The sequence below is a fragment of the Mesoplodon densirostris genome, chromosome 11 (assembly GCF_025265405.1).
Source record: "Mesoplodon densirostris isolate mMesDen1 chromosome 11, mMesDen1 primary haplotype, whole genome shotgun sequence".
NCBI classification, from domain to species: Eukaryota; Metazoa; Chordata; class Mammalia; order Artiodactyla; family Ziphiidae; genus Mesoplodon; species Mesoplodon densirostris.
Window position 1 is genome coordinate 70,281,295 of NC_082671.1, and position 17,259 is coordinate 70,298,553.

General features: G+C 49.4%; 1 protein-coding gene and 1 pseudogene across 10 annotated transcripts in view; both read left to right on the plus strand.

Moving 5' to 3' along the window:
• Positions 1 to 1,542: 1,542 nt before the first annotated feature.
• Positions 1,543 to 2,237, plus strand: LOC132499079 (succinate dehydrogenase [ubiquinone] cytochrome b small subunit, mitochondrial-like; annotated as a pseudogene).
• An 11,487-nt stretch (positions 2,238 to 13,724) lies between these two features.
• PLA2G6 (phospholipase A2 group VI) overlaps positions 13,725 to 17,259 on the plus strand; it is a 52,665-nt gene continuing 49,130 nt past the window's right edge. For 5 of the 10 annotated variants that reach the window (XM_060112582.1, XM_060112581.1, XM_060112577.1 and 2 more), the window contains exon 1: positions 13,838 to 14,553. The gene's annotated coding sequence lies outside the window, so the exon portion shown is untranslated. Of the gene's footprint in view, positions 13,808 to 13,837; positions 14,562 to 17,259 lie in introns of those variants that run through there. The other 5 variants (XM_060112572.1, XM_060112574.1, XM_060112580.1 and 2 more) reach the window with 5 other exon arrangements.

Below are 17,259 nucleotides of genomic sequence, written 5' to 3' on the forward strand. Positions count from 1 at the left end.
AAACTGGGTTTACTAATAACGCCTGCTTCATAGATTGTGAAACAATTTCTTGGATTCACACTTAGAAGCATTGGGCACAGTGCCTCGTATGGAATGAGATGAATAAATATTGGGTTAGAGAGAGATGAGTCCTCTGGAGTCCCCTAGGACACTCCCTCTGAGAACCTGCGTCTTCCCCAGGTAAGTGACTCGAAGCCAGTGAAGACCTCACCCTGCCCAGAGACCCCACCTCCTGTCAACAGGGAGTGGCCTTGTTGCCAGTTTCTAGGGATAGAGCCACCCTCTGCCAGCGCAGCCCAGCAGACCTCTAACCGGCCCAGCTAGTCCCTGTTCACCTGCTTGAGGGTCCAAAACACCAAACAGCACCCAAGCAGGTCCCTGTGGGACCCTGGTGCACAGTAGGCACCTTGCCCAATAGTAGCAGCTCAGTAACCAGGCTTGACCCAAGCCAGGATCTGCAGCTCAGATCGCACCCCTGGCTGACCCCAGAGTGGGGCATTCCTTGCTCCGAGCCTCAGTTTTCCACCTGCAGAGTGAGAGTGTAGAATTAGGGCAGTGGTTTTTAAACAATCTCAAACCACAGTAAACTTTCTTCACATGAAAGTTGACTCTGCAGAATGTCCCTCCTCATCAAACAGCTAGAATCTGAGCTGCTATGGAGGAGACCAGGGTTGGCTTCAAGGTTCCCCTGTTGATTGTTCTCTGGAGGCCCTTCCTGCCCTGAGATTTGATTTCCAGGCCCCCATGAATGCCTGTCCCTGGACTCTGGGGCCTTCCCTGCTCCGCTCTGCAGGGCAGCTCCATCAGCTGAGCCCGGTCCCACATTTCCTGCAGGGCCCTCTACTAGGTGGGAGTGATAATCAGAGGCATCCCTTTTGGCACCTTCAGGCCCCTTATCTTGTCCCAGTTCTTCCACCCACCGCATGGCCCATGTCAGTTTCTTCTTACTGCTTATTACTTCTGACTATACTTATTCCTATTACATTTATGAGATGCTTCCTTTGAGCCAAGCACAGTGCTAAATGCCTAAACCTGTTTGCATAGTATATATTTTCCCATAGTGTACCTTTTCTCCCACTGCTAAACAAACCAATCATCCGAAACAAAAATTATCTGTACTTTTTATCACATTTCAATATCTTTATAAATTCAACTTTTCCTTCTTTTTTTTTTTTTTACTTAAAAAAATTTTTTTTATTAGTTTCTGCTTTATAACAAAGTGAATCAGTCATACATATACATCTGTTCCCACATCCCTTCCCTCTTGCGTCTCCCTCCCTCCCACCCTCCCTACCCCACCCCTCCAGGTGGTCACAAAGCACCGAGCTGATCTCCCTGTGCTATGCGGCTGCTTCCCACTATCTATCTACCTTACGTTTGGTACTGTATATATGTCCATGCCTCTCTTTCGCTTTGTCACAGCTTATCAACTTTTCCTTCTTACCATAGCCCTCCCCAGTGAGGCGGAATGGTGGGGCAGAAACGATCATCCTCATTTTAAAGCTGATGTTCTGGGGATGACCTTGAGCCTTCAGGAGCGACATGGGGACTCTCTGGAGGCTGAGTGTCCTCTGCGGTGCCAGAGGAGGGCGAGCTCTGTTCCTCTAAATCCCAGTGGTCAGACTGGCTCAGGTCTCAGCATTTCTCCAGGACCGACCTACCTCAGGATGGTGTGGAATACAGCACATTCACCTGTCACCCAACCACCATTCTGCTTCCAAGGCTGCATCTCTCCACTGGATTGGTGAGACGATTGTCAGTGTTTTGCTCCTGGGCCTACTTCCAGCTGCTTATTTGTGTTTTGTTTGTTTGGTTTGTTTTTAATATTTATTTATTTGGTTGCACTGGGTCTTAGGTGCGGCAGGCGGGCTCCTTAGTTGCGGCATGCGAACTCTTAGTTGCGGCATGTATGTGGGATCTAGTTCCCGGACCAGGGATCGAACCTGGACCCCCTGCATTGGGAGAGCAGAGTCTTACCCACTGGACCACCAGGGAAGTCCCCCAGCTGCTTATTTGAATCCTTGCTCTGCGATGCACTACTTCCTTGTGGCAGCCCTCACTCTTCATAGTCACCGGGGCATTGGACCAGCTGTATGTTCGAGGGGATGCATGGCAGAAAGCTGTCAAGGCAGGCCTTTTGGTGCCCTCGGCTTTCACCTTTGCTGGGTGGGCTTTGTTATTTCAACTGTCATGATGCGGGCATCTGCAAAGCTGTGGCTATGCTGTGGAAGCTCTGACCCTTTAGACATAATACCTTGAGAATTGATTGTAGACCAGCTCGCCTTTGCTCCGTCATGCCATTCAACTCACAATAACAAGGAAATAACAGATAAGTCCGCTGGTGAGACAAACCTCTTCTCCTAATCACCTGGTTATTTTTTTAAATTTTTTAATTTTTTAAATATTTAATGAATTTATTTTTTGGCTGCGTCGGGTCTTAGTTGTGCACGCGGGATCTTTCCTTACGGTGCGCGGGCTTCTCTCTAGTTGTGGCGTGCGGGATCAATAGTTGTGGTGCAAGGGCTTAGTTGTCCCACGGCATGTGGGATCCCCTGCACTGGAAAGCGGATTCTTAACCACTGGACCACCAGGGAAGTCCCCACCTGGTTATTTTTAGAATGTAATCTTTGAGGAAAGATGTGAGAAGATTTGTATCCAAAAAGCTGTCAGACTGAGTTCTGTATGCTGGGGAGTTAATGGGGTGTCTCTCAGCTTCTCACAAGACTCACAGTATAACTAAACATTATATATGAGCTTTTGCCTTTTAATTTACCAAACTCTTAGAGGGAATTCAGCTTTATTACTCTCAATATCCGATCAAGCATCTATATTTGTCCTAGGATGATGGAGAAAGGGAAAGACTGTTATTTCGTAAGTAAAGACTTTGCAGAAAATTAGGCAGTGTTTAGCTTTTGCAAACATCCCCTCTCTGTTCAGTTGATACCAGTTACCAATGGTTATGTGTCCTAGGGAAATTTGAAAATTAGAAATGCTGATATTTCACATTACTGATTTCTAAATCCTAGGAAGAAGAGCCTGGAGAGTTTCTGAATATAGAGAAGTTCCATGTAGGGAAGAGGTCCCTTTATAGATGTTTCAAATTGTTACAGATTCTAAACTGAGACTTAATCCTCAAATGTGTTTGTTTTACTGGTCCTAAAATAATCTGTCCACAAATATAAAATTATAAGTAGTAAGTTGTTTTTTTCCCACTGTGGGAATCTCTAATGTGAAAATGTATTCTATGAAGGTAAAGTTTTTAAAAAATCAAATGCTATATAATAAAAAGTAAATAAATAGGGCTTCCCTGGTGGCGCAGTGGTTGAGAGTCCACCTGCCGATGCAGGGGACACGGGTTCGTGCCCCGGTCCGGGAGGATCCCACATGCCGCGGAGCGGCTGGGCCCATGAGCCATGGCCGCTGAGCCTGCGCGTCCGGAGCCTGTGCTCCGTGTCAGGGGAGGTCACGGCGGTGGGAGGCCCGCGTACCGCAAAAAAAAAAAAAAGTAGATAAATAAGGCAAGCTGAGGTTCTGACTGATTTATGGGTTCACTAACTGTCCAGGGGGTTACCCTCCTGTTGCTGGGTGTGCTGTGCCCGATGCCCTTCCCACATCTTAGGAGTTAGATGTTGCAGGTGAGGAAATTGAGACTCTAAGAGGTGAGGAAACTTGCCCAATATCACACAGCTAGTCCCCAGCAGAGGAGGACTTGAACTCAGGTGACCTGACTCAAGGGCCATGCTCTCTCCCACTGCCCAGGGACAGGCATAACCATGGGCTTTGTTGGAGAGATGTCCCCTGTCACGTGGGCCATTCCTCCTGTGGCGGAATCCTGTACCCTCCTCCCCCTCTTCTTCCTTCCTACTTTTAAATCATAAGGCAAGCTAGGGAGGGGCTGGCAAAGGGTGTCCCTGCACTGGGCTGCTGTCTGCAAGGGTCCTGGGTCTGGGCTAGAGATTGTCCAGCAGGGAGAAAAATGAGTTTGAACAAATCCAGACAATCATAGTAACTACTGTTGTCCCGTTTATAAGACACTTCCTTTGTAAACCTTTTGTCTCACAAAACGCTGTGAGATGAGTGTCTTTCTTGTCCCCACTGTGCAAATGAGGAAACTGAGGCTCGGAGAGGCAATGCCATTTGCTCAGGACACCCCAGTGAATAAAGGCCCTCACGACCTCTGTGTGAATATGAGCGTTTCACTGCCACTTCACCAGGCTTGGATGTTCCCTTTTTTTTTTTTTTTTTTTTTTATGGCCACACCGCATGGCCTGTGGGATCTTAGTTCTCTACCAGGGATAGAACCCATGCCCCCTGCAATGGAAGCACGGACCAAGGGGAGGTCCCTGTTCCTATTTTTTAAGTTCTGCTAATTTTCTAGGCAAATAACATTGTCTTGTTTAAATTTACATTTCTCTGAATATGAATAGGCTTGGATACATTCCCATACTTTTGTTCATCAGTTGAGTTTCTTCTCCGTGAATTGTCTATTCATGTACTCTGCAAACTGACACTTCAGGGCCCTGAGACTTAGAACTGTACAGATGCCCTTTTTTCTCCCACCCCTCCATCATATTTTCCCTCTAAAAACTTTTTCCTCCTGACAGCTTCAGTATACTTGGAAATCTGCCACTCCTAGTCTGAGTCCTTTCCGTGCCCCGAGCCTGTAAACCCATAACCTTGGGTACCTCGTTTGTCTGCTGCCCTTCTGCTCCCCCAGCTGCTCTGGGCTTCGCAGAGAAACTACCACCATGAACACGACACCCACAGACTCAACTGCAAAGTCATCCTCCAGTCACAGCCAGGCACTCGGGGTCCCTGATGACCGCCTCCTTTCTTCAACCCCCATTCTCGCTGGCCTCGTCCTCACCCCCACCTGCGAGGCCCGGCCTCAGCTCCCTGCACTGTTCATCCCCTCCCTCTCAGTCCCGGCACAAGCTGTCCCTCCTCCGGCCCCAAAGTTACCTCCCTCTCTTCTTTCCTGGACCCTCAGACTCACCCTCCGGCTCCTGTCCTCTCAGCCCTGAAATTTCCCCAAGCGGCTGCCATCTGTAACACCCACCCCCCTACATTTCATTCCTCCACCCACCCCACCTTTGCGTTTTCTTCCCTTTTATGGCCAGACGCTCGAGTAGTCTCCACTCACTGCCTCTGAGCCCTCCCTGCCCCCTCCCCTCCCAGCCTCACTCCGGTCCCCACAGTCCTCTGAAGGGACTCTTGCTGAGGTCCACGTGACCTCTCTGTTGCTAAATCCGGGGTCCATGTTCCGTCCTAATCTGTCTTGTCCTTTGACAGCCCTGGACCTTGTTGCTCCCTCCCCTCCTCCTTTTGATACACTCTGGCCCCTGGGTTCCAAGGCATGGGTTTCTCTCCTCCTTTTTCAGTCTCCGTCTCTGGTTCCTCTTGACCTCTCAGTGATCAGTGATGCTCAGGGCTCCCGCCTTTGCCCGCGTCTCTTCTCCCAGGGGAATCTTATTCCCCCTCGAGAGTCCAGGCGGCATCTGATGCTGATGACTCCCTAATCTCTCACCTGCTCGCCTCTGTGTCTCAGGGACCAGATCTTCTTAAACAGCTACACAGTAGATGTGGATTTCCCCCTGCCCTCCCCCCATCCCTCCACCCTCCACCCCCACCCCCCACCCCCCTCTCCCGGTATGTCCAACCCACCACAGTCACAGCGCCACTCAGTGTTACCCTCCCAGCCTGCACCCCCACGCCCCACACATTTCTCAGATGGGTTGGTGATACCACCTTCCAATCAATCACCCTAGAGAGAAACCAGGCCACCATCCTTGCCTCACCGCCGTCCCTCAGTCCCACAGCTAACCTGTCATCAAGTCCCCGTGGTCTCCTCAGCTTCCCTCCATGCTCGCTCTCTTCGCTCAGCCATGGTCTCCGTTCAAATCACAGCATCTCTCCTCCTGGACATGGCAACGACCTCCTGCCTGGTCTCCCTGCCTCCAGCACCTTCTAATCCAGCCTCCAGGGGGAAAGTAGAGAGAGATTTCTAAAACCTAAATTGGACCCGGACACTCCTGGGCTCAGAAACTTCCATGGCTCCCCATTGCCTTCAGAACAAAGTTGAGACTCTCTCCACAGACCTTCTAGGTCTGGCCTCTGCCTCCTCTGACGGCCCAGCTCTCACCCCTCCCTCCGGGCTCTTCCATACAGCCACGCTTTGGCTCTTGTAGACCCCTCGACCGAAACACCCTCCCCAGTTGCAGCTTGTCCTTCAATACCCAGCGCGCAGGTCACGTTCTTCAATGAGCTTCCCGAATAACCCCCGGGCGGACCCAGGCTCCTGCCCTCACAGGAGCAGGGATGGTCCCCTGCACGATGGCACTTTTCCCTCCGAGTTCGTGTTTTGTGTTTTTGTGGCTGTCTTCTCCTCTTAATCCACAGGTTCTTTAAGGACTAGAACTGCATCTTTTCATTGTTGTGTCCCCAGTGCCTAGCCCCAGCCATCATGCAGTTGTGGCACAGTAACTATTTGCTGGATGAATGGAGGAGTTGCCCTTGCTCCGCTGGGACTGGGCCTGTCCTAGGCTGGAGCAGTAGGGCAGGCTGGGCAGGGGAGGGAGGGAGGGAGGGAGGGAGAGGGTATGGTTAATTTCCTAAAAGGTGCTTCTGCCCTGATAGTGGAGGCTGTGTCCACTCGCTGGCTGTCCGCTGTGCCCTGCCTGACCACCAAAGGCAGAATCCTCAGGGAGTCCCTGCCATTCCCCTTGATGACTATTGTGTCCCAGAGACTATTCGATTCAGCCTGCTCACAAACGTGTGATTTACAGCAGAGTTTTGGGAGCCCCTGGGACATAAACGAGGACCACCAGCACAGAATGTAGATCATCCAGGATAATTCAAACACGCATGGTTGTCCAGTGGGTTCTGCCCATGTTCTTCCTTCGGGACCTCACCTCCTCTCCCTGCCACCTCACTCACTGTGCCTGGCCCCTGTCATCACCCAAGGCTTCAGACCCCCTCTCTGCTCTTGGCCTCTGGTGGTCTTCTCTATCCTGGAATCACCTCCTTGAGGGCTGAAAGGGCCTCTGTAGGATGCTGTGTGCCCAGCACCCTCTTTTCTCCTGATAACTCTACGCATGCCCAGCTAGAGTGGGAGCTGCCAGAGCTGATGGGCTCGGGGGTGGGCACACAGCCCAAGCTGACTCAATGAGAGTCGTTTCCAGGAACTAAGGGAAGAAACTCAGTCCATTTCCAGTGCTGAGAGCTGTAGGTGGTGTGGGGGCTACGTTCCTCACTCCCGGGCAGAAGAAGCCAGAGAAGAGAGTGAGATGGATGTGCTGAAAGACAGAGGCCGTGGAGGGCCTGTTTAAGGCTCGCCGTGAGGTCCCTCCAGCATTTGGCTGGTCACCTCTTTCTTGGATTCTGGGAGGTTCTCTGGTTACTTTCCAGTCTTTTTGCCTGTTTGCCTGTGCTAATTTGAGTCGGGTTTCTGTGGCTTACCATCAAGAGAGTGCTGACTCATTCTGGTCTCTTTCTTCTTATTCCCATAGAACCCTATCCCTCTTACTCAGTCCTCTCTTCCAGAAAGCTCTAAAATTATGGTGGTATTGCCATATTAAATTAATTTATATACATTTTAGAAAACTTTAGGCTGAAGACTGGGAATATGATTTACAGTTGATTAAGCAGGGAGGTTTCTGTCATCACAAACAAAAACAGAACCTCATTGCCTTGTCAATCAGTGTAGTTATTTGGGATATTTGCAACTATCCTGGTTCCTCTTCTTCTGGCCGCCTGGCAGGACTACATTTCCCAGCTCACTTGAGGTTGGGTATGGCCATGTGATGCGCTTCGGCCAGTGAAATGTGAGCAAAAGACTCAGGTGTCACTTCTGAGTGGCAGTTTTAAGACCCAGGGTCTGATTCACCGCATCCCCAGCCCCGTGTAGAGCAGAGGCCCCCTCAGCCTGGGTTCCCGAGTGACTTTGATAAACAGAACGCCCCGCCCACCACCCCTCCCACATCAGACGTACAGTGTGAACAAAGATGTTAACTCCTGTTAAGCCAACGAAACTGTGGGGTTGTTCGTTACTGCAGTGTTCCCTAGCCTATCCTGCCTGACAGAGTCTGGAACATCATCCGCTATCATTTCGTGATTTCTTCCGGAAGACAGTATTTGCCTTTATTCCAGTGCTTTTTCACAACAAACAATTATCTCTGTATTTGAGGCAACTTTGTATTCAACTGTGAATTTTAAGGACAGGAATGGATATCTTTTGTGTGACCCCACACCACCAGGAGTGAGGCCATGCAGACAGTAGTAGGCACTTCATAATTGCTGGCTGAGGACTTCCCTGGTGGTACAGTGGTTAAGACTCTGTGCTTCCACTGCAGGGGACACGGGTTCAATCCCTGGTCGGGGAAGATCCCACATGCTGCACGGCGCAGGGGGGAATAAATCGTAATTGCTGACTGAAGAAGCTTAAGTGAGGATGAGAAGCCCAGGAGAAAGAAGAAAGGGATGAAGGCTTTGCACACTCTGACCCTCATGAACCCCCCGTTGGACCTCGTCCTGAGAAGCCATATCCTGCATGATCACCAGCACATGGCCTGAATCTTTGTCTGAAATGCCGTCTGCTCAGCAGCCTCTCCAGACCCTCCCCATCATTCAGGACCCAGGCTCGGGCCAGCTTCTTGGCCAAGCTTCCCTGGCCCCCTGGCCCTGAGAACCAGCCTCCCCTCAGCCCACAGTCTGTCCTGTGAGCCCCTGAGCTGGGCTGAGGGACCCCCAACTGGGGAAATCCTGCCTTTATTGGTCAGGACTGGCCGTCCCCCTTAGACTGGGAGCACACGTGGCCGCAGCCTCACAGCTCAAGGTCACCTGCACTCGTTTCCTCCCTGAGGAAGGCACAAGCCCCCATGGCCCCCTCCTCAAATCAGAGCCACCTCATTATTGTAATCATTACACAGCTGCCTCGTGGCCTCTGTGCCCTCCAGTCACCTCTTCCACTGCAGCAGAATGATTTTTTTTTCTAGTCACTTCCCTGCCTGTAACCATTCCGGGGCTCCCATTGCCCACAGGGCAAGGTCCTCATCCTCAGCCTGGCACTCGTGACTCTTTGTGCCTTGCCTCTGGGGCTCACCTGCCCATTCACCTGCTCACATACCAGGTTCCAGCTACACTTGGCCTCTTGCCGTTCCCCAAACAATCCACACAATCTCATGATGTTGACCTTTGCCCATATGGCTCTTTCCACCTGGCTTTCTTACTTTCCTAATCCAGCTGGCAAACTCCCATTCAACCTTTGAAACCCAACTTAAGATCAAGGGTTGATAATTTTTTTTTTCTGTAAAGGTCCAAATAGAAATAATTCAGGCTTTGTGGGCCATACAGTTTCTGTCATGATAACTCAACTCTGCCACTGTAGAAAGCATATTCATACATAAACGGATGGTGCTGTGTTCCAATAAAATTTTATTTCCAGGAACAGGTGGCAGGTGGGATAGTTTGCCCACCCCTGTTCAAGAGTCATCTCACAAATCTTCCCAGAAGACAGAGTTCAACCATGCCTTCTCACAAAGCCCTCTGTACCTTACACATTTTATCATAATACAAATCCCGATTGTAATGATTCTACAGTTGTGATGATTAAATGGGATGGTGGTCACACTATCGTCTCTCACCTGGGTTGCTGCAAGAGCCTTCTCACTGGTCTCCCAGCCTTTGCCTTGCCCTTACAGTCTATTCCTACAGAACAGACACAGTTTGTTAAAATGTAAGTCTGGGGCTTCCCTGGTGGCAGTGGTTGGGAGTCTGCCTGCCGATGCAGGGGACACGGGTTCGTGCCCCAGTCCGGGAAGATCCCGCATGCCGTGGAGCGGCTGGGCCCGTGAGCCAAGGCCGCTGAGCCTGCGCATCCTGAGCCTGTGCTCCGCAACGGGAGAGGCCATGGCAGTGAGAGGCCCGCGTACCGCAAAAAAAAAAAAAAAAAAAAAAAAAAAAAGTAAGTCTGACAGGCCACTCCTGTGTTCAAAAACTCCCCGTGGCTCCTCATTTCCCTCAGAGTGAAAGCTAAAGTTTAAAAATTGTCCACAGTGTCCTACAGGCGCTGATTTCCCTTCAGCCTCATTGCCAACTACACTCCCTCTCACTCTACTCCAGGCTTAATAGCCTCTTTGTTTTTCTTGAAACAAACCAAGGAGACTCCTGTCTCAGGGCCTTTGCTCTTGCTGTTCCTTCCATTTGGAACACTTTCCTGGGTTATCACAGGGCTGGCTCCCTCGTCTCCCTCAGGTTTTTATTTGAATGTCTCCCTTCTCAAGGAGATATGGGGATATATGTATATGTATAGCTGATTCATTTTGTTATAAAGCAGAAACTCACACACCATTGGAAAGCAATTATACTCCAATAAAGATGTTAAAAAAAAAAAGTCTCCCTTCTCAATCAGGCCTTCCTTGACCACACTTTTTTTTTTTTTTAATTTTATTTTGGCTGTGCCGGGTCTTTGTTGCAGCACGTGGGATCTTTAGTTGTGGCATGTGGACTCTTCACTGTGGCATGCATGCAGGATCTAGTTCCCAGACCAGGGATGGAACCTGGGCCCCCTACATTGGGAGCGTGGAGTCCTACTCACTGGAGCATCAGGGAAGTCCCCCGGGCCACTCTTTTTTTTTTTTTTTTTTTTTTTGCAGTACGCGGGCCTCTCACCGTTGTGGCTTCTCCCATTGCGGAGCACAGGCTCGGGACGCGCAGGCTCAGCGGCCATGGCTCACGGGCCCAGCCACTCCATGGCATGTGGGATCTTCCCGGACCGGGGCACGAACCCGTGTCCCCTGCATCAGCAGGCGGACTCTCAACCACTGCGCCACCAGGGAAGCCCTTGGGCCACTCTTTTAAAGCTGCAATCCTCCCATCTCCCCTCCCTGCTTTTACCCCATAGCATTTATCACCTTCTAACACACTGTATTTTTTCCCAACTTTTTAATTATAAAAATGTTCAAACACACAGAAAATGGAAGAATGAGTACAAAGGCACTCATGTACACAACCCCAGATTCAACACACTAGGTTTTTGGAAAGTAAGATGGTAATATCATGACACTTCACCCAAAGACTTTAGCAAAACACACTCTATGTCTGACCTCTCTGTCTTGATTATTGTCTGTCTTTCCCAACAGGACTGTGAACACTGTGAGGGCAAGGATTTTGTCTCTTTTCTCTGCTGTGGCTTCCTCAGCACCAAGAACACTGCCTGACACATAGTAGGTCCTCCTGCAGTGTAGGGAAAGAAAAGTCAAGACAGGTCTTGATTCTGGTTCTGCCTCTCACTGACATGTGACTCTGTGAATCATTTCCCCTGACAGAATCTTGGTTTCTCCATCTATAAGGTGGAGATAATCGTACTACTTCTCAGGATTGTCATGAGGATCAAACAAGGTAAAAGTGTAAAATTCACCTTGAGCATGTTTGTTAATTTCCATCTAACTCTTTGAGGAGGGGACTTGGGTCGACTTTGGGCTCTGGGATGATTGTAGCTGCAGGGTCTAGCACAGCCCCTCAAGAGAAGCTCTTTGACTTGAACTGCTCCAAAGCAAAATCCAGCAGAAACTGAAAGGAGTACCTTCTCGATGCTTACTTGCCCCCTCCCTTTCCACTGCTTGCTCATTCAGTGCTACCTACTAACTCTGGATTCTTCATCTCTTGCTTTACCCACTCATTTAATAGTTTTCACCAGAAACACCCAAGGGAGGGGCACTCAACTTCATCAGGCCTTGAATCTATTGTATTATTTTCTTCTATTTATTACTTTCTTTCTACTATATTTTATTAATTTCCTCTATGGATCTTTGAGTGTTTCTAAAGATTGATCCAGATGATTGATCTCTCTTCCTTGGCCTTTTCTGCATTTCAGATTCAGTTGTGTGTCTGTGTTGCCAAACCTGCCTTGTAGACTCACCTTGAATACGGGAGAGTATTTGCTGAAGAATGGGACTCATCCTGTTGAACCTCTGAGGTTTCCCAGGTCAGATTGCTCAGCAGTGGGTGGAAGCTCCCTGATAACCATCGCCCTAACTTCAGTTGTTTGGGGTGCGGAGGGCAAGATACATTTCACTGAGAATTCTGAGTCTTCTTCCCACTCTCTCAACTCAAAGCTGAAACTCTGAACAAATCTTAGTTTAAAGGAACAGTTTCTTCACCCGTAAAATATGGACAAGAGTAACTACAATCCCCAGATGATGGATGTGAAGTCAAGTTACTTTGTAACTGGCAAAGCTCTGTACAAATAGTAGTTACTGTGGTTAGTTTTATTAACTTGACTAGATTCTTAACTAAATCTTGCCCCAGTTACATTGGCTGCCCCCAGTCTGGGCACTGATATCTTGCGACAGAGAGGCAGAAATATTCCTTTTTTTTTTTTTTTTTTTTTTTTTTTTTTTGCGGTACACGGGCCTCTCACTGTTGTGGCCTCTCCCGTCACGGAGCACAGTCTCTGGACGCGCAGGCTCAGCAGCCATGGCTCACGGGCCTAGCCCCTCTGCGGCATGTGGGATCTTCCCAGACCGGGGCACGAACCCGTGTCCCCTGCATCGGCAGGCGGACTCTCAACCACTGCGCCACCAGGGAAGCCCCCCAGAAATATTCTTCTATTCACAGGAATAACAAACAGAAACTACCCTTCCCATGCCAACAGAGAGCAGTTTGGACAATTTATCTAGATCTAAGGTTGGGGAATAATTAGGGGGAAGAAAATGTGTCCAACCAAGCCTGGCAGGCTGGACAGGGGACATGATCTGTTCAGTCAGAAACAGATTTGTGACTAAAACCCAGCCTCCTCCCTTCTATTTAACGCATTCTCAGCATTACTAATGATAACAACGGTCATTTATTTTTTAATATTTTTATTTACTTATTTGGCTGTCTCCAGTCTTTGTTGCAGCACGTGGGATCTTTAGTTGCAGCATGCAAACTCTTAGTTGCAGCATGAGAGATCTAGATCCCTGATCAGGGATGCAACCCAGGCCCCCTGCATAGGGAGCGCTGAGCCTTAACCACTGGACCAACCACCAGGGAAGTCCCACAGCTGTCATTTATTGAAATCCCACTATGTGCAGGCAGGGGGACTAATTTATCTCTAGTCATCATAACAACCCCATGAGGTATTACTGTGCTCACTCTCAGATGAGGAGTTCACAGAGACCAAGTCATTTGCCCAAGTTTCTACTAAAAGTGCTGCAATATTTCCTGAGATCGGCTTGGGGAAGGGCTGCCAGAAACCAAGGAATAATTTTTTTTTACCATAACTAAGTATTTTTTGCTTATACTAAAAAATCATTGTTCAGCTGAAATAGAAATTTAATCCCTTATTTTTATTTGCTAAATCTGGCAACCTTAGCTTGGAGGTACCCGGCAAAATCAAAGCAGGTTCCTGCTTGTTATGCCCTAACACATCTTTGTTGGTTTTGTTTTTGTCTTTACGAGCCGTCGTAAAAATCAGGTTCAGACTTCAGGCCTCTGACCGTTTTAGTGGGCTGAGGGCGGAGAACGGTGAGACCCCTGCCCCCCATTAACATGTCTGCCAAGGAGCGGTAACGCGAACCTTCCGCCCCGCACAGACGTGGCCGCGCCCTGCCGCCGAGGATTGGCTCAGCCCAAAGCCCGGCCTCCCTCGGCCATGGGAGCCCCTTCCATTGGGCAGTTATAGAAGATGGCGGAGCCCCGCCCCTGCCTTCCTCTCGCGAAGCACAGGCTTCAGTGACTGGCGGAGAGCCGTGGCCGGCTTGTCACGTGGCCCGGGGCTCGTCAGTTTGCGGAAGTAGAAGGAAGTAGAAGTGCTGAGTAAGCCGAGGTGAGTGACGGCGCGGGGAAGGCGGGGCCAGGGGCACCTTTCCCAAACCTCCGTGCCCCAGACTCCTTGGGCTTCATCCCGACCGTCCCGCAGGCTTCCCTCTTGTTCCCCGATTCCGAGGCATGTCCTCCATTAACCCTTTTTTGACCCCTAAATGCCCCCAGCTTCCACCCTTTGATCCCCAAGCGTCCCCAGCTCCCATCCTGTGACCGCTCTTGTCTCATCTCTAACTTGTGTTCCCTCAGGGACCCCAGCTCCGACCCTGGGTTCCCCCTCTTTCTTCCCTGTGCGTCTCTCCTCTATCCCGTGCCTCACTTTCTGAGTCAACCCCTTCCCGTCGTCCCCCAGCTCTCAGTGGCTCTTTGTGCCCCCAGCTTTCAGTCTGGTTCCCATTCATTGTTCCCAGCTTTCTTTCTGTGCCTTTCTAAGTGCTCCCGATTTTTCCGCCTCTGTGTCTTCCCACCCGATCCCCCACTGCATCTCTGTCTTCTGTGTCCCTCCATCTGTCTGCCCTGTTCTCCATCACTCTTCCCCATTTCTAACTCCCTGCTTCTCCCTGCTTATTGTCTCCCAGGTGCCTCCAGATTTCATCTGTGCCTACACCCCCATGCTCCCTCCTTTCCCATAGCCTATTCACCCCAGAGTCTCCCAATCCCCCAGTCCTGTGTCCATCTCCTGCTCCTACCGATGACCTGGAAGCTGGTGACAGGAAGTGTGTGACCCTTGTGACCATGTGACTGGAACGGGTAGGCCGGTGGGTGTGGGACAGGGAGGGCATAGGGCTCAGGGATCTATGCTCTTTTTTTTTTTTTTTTTTTTTGCGGTACGCGGGCCTCTCACTGTTGTGGCCTCTCCTGTTGCGGAGCACAGGCTCCGGACGCGCAGGCTCAGCGGCCATGGCTCACGGGCCCAGCCGCTCCGCGGCATGTGGGATCTTCCCGGACCGGGGCCCTAACCCGCGTCCCCTGCATCATCAGGCGGACTCTCAACCACTGCGCCACCAGGGAAGCCCCTATGCTCATTTTTTGTATGGACTACTCACACGACCTCAAATACCTTCCCTTCCCCTAAACTTCTGAGTCTTTCCCTTCACCTGCCCTCTTACCCACCCAACAGGATGTCAGGCAAGTTTGGTTTGGCACCACAGATGCTCCACCCTTGGGCTGAATGCAGTGTTTTTGTTATTGTCTCTGCCTTAAAATTTTCCTGGAGTTTGTTGGCCATTTCCTGTCTGAGTCTCAGTTTCCTCATCTGTGACAGGGGGATTGTATTTCCTGCCCTCCTAGGGCTGCCATGAGGTTCAAAATTTGAGAAAATGTAGAAGGCAAAGCTTTATAACCAGCATGGCCCTGTACAAATGCATGGGTTTGCTATTGTGTCATTGGCAGAAAAGGGAAAGGGATAGAATGAAAAATCAAGGAGGGAAAGACAAATCTTGCATTTAGCATTTGGCAGATATATTGACCATCTGCTATGAGTCAGGCTCTTTTATATGTTATTTTACCATTTATTCATTCATTCCTCATTTATTTCACAAATATTAGTGGACTGTTTGCTATGTTCTAGGCTACCTTCATAGCCAATGTTACTCCCATTTAACACAATAAGGAAGAGAAGGCGATTGAGTTGCCTGAGTTCACACCAACTGATGTGGTTGGAGCTAGAATCTGAAGAGAGTACTTTATAACACCAGAGCCTGTGGTCAGATTGCTCTGCTCTGTAAGGGTCACTACTGTTGTCTAAGTGCCCAGGGCACTTTTTCCCTTACGTGGGTTACTTTCTTATTAAATGACAGTATCTTCAAAAGGGAATTTCCAAAAAAAAAAAAAAAAAGGGAATTTCCTTCTCACTCAGCAGAATGACATCACCAAGAGATAAAGGAAGGAGAAATTTAAATGCGGTGTGTGTGTCTGCACGCATGTACTGGGTGTGTGTGGGAGGAGGTAGGGGCTGTAGTGAAGGGGAGGTCTTGTGTTACAAGCTTCACTTTATAGAATGTGGCTCCTGGGAGAGCATTTTAATAGGTCCAGGCCTTAAATGCCTCTTCTCTTTTTTTGTCCATCCTCATTTTTTTTTGGTGATCTCATCCAGTGACATAGCTTTAAGTACCATCTCTACTCTGACTCCAACTTCCAAATTTATATCTCCAGTCCGGTCCAGACATTTCCGCTGAATGATAGACACACACGTATTTGCTCCCTCAACATCTCAAACTTAGGAATTTCAAACTTAAAGTACTTAGAATTAAGCACCCGATATCCATCCCCTTCATCCCTTCCCTCATCTCTACCAAAATCTGTCCCTCACACGCACTTTCCCATCTTTAAGAAATGGCAGTATTCTTCTATCGGTTGCTCTGGCTCAAGCTGTGAGAGTATCCTTTTTTTTTTTTTTAAATACATTTATTTATTTAGTTATGGCCGCGTTGGGTCTTCGTTGCTGCGTGCGGGCTTTCTCTAATTGTGGCGAGCAGGGGCTACTCATCGCGATGGCTTCTCTTGTTGCAGAGCATGGGCTCTAGGCGTGCGGGCTTCAGTAGTTGTGGTGCACGGGCTCAGTTGCTCCGTGGCATGTGGGATCTTCCCGGACCAGGGCTCGAACCCGTGTCCCCTGCATTGGCAGGTGGATTCTTAACCACTGCGCCACCAGGGAAGACCTGTGAGATTATCCTTGATGCCTCTCTACACCCCTCATCCAGCCAGAGTTAATATCACTCCTTTGCTCCAAGCCCTGTAATAGCTTCTCCTCTCAATGTACCTGCCTGGCTGCCTGTTACCTCTCTGACCTTATTGGCTTCCTTGCTGTTCCTGGAACTCACCAGGCATGGTCCAGCCCCAGGGTCTTTGCACATGCGCTTCCCTCTGCTTGGAAAAGTCTTCACCTACATACCTGTATGACTTTTGCCCTCATTTCTTTTAAGTCTTTATTCAAGGTCAAGTTCTTGGTGAGGACTTGTTCACCCTATCTAAAATTTTAATCTCCACATGGACACTTCCTATCTCCCATCTTTCATTTATTTTTCTCCTTGGCGTCTAATCAGCATTCTGAAACTATGTCTTTATTTTGCCTATTTATCTTCTTTGTTATAGCCCCCTGTAAAATAGAAGTTCTAGGAGGGCAGGGATTTTATCTTTTTTGTTCACTAGTGTGTTCTCAGCAGTTGTAACAGTGCCTGCTACAGAATTGGTCCTTGATAAATATTTGTAGAGTGAATCGTAAAATGGTCACCCTGTATCATGCCACCAGCCCAAAAACGTCCTAAAGTCATCGGGGTCTCCCGTGGTGGGGAACTCCAGCAGCAGTTCTGGGCAGTTTGCTTCCAGCTGTGGTCCAGCTAAACAAAGTGGGTGAAAGAGACACCTTTTCCTTTTCGGAAAGACCATTTTGCTCTGGCTCATATGAATGGCAGTGCACTGTTCCATGAGAGCCTTGGCTTTTGGCACACAGGGGTC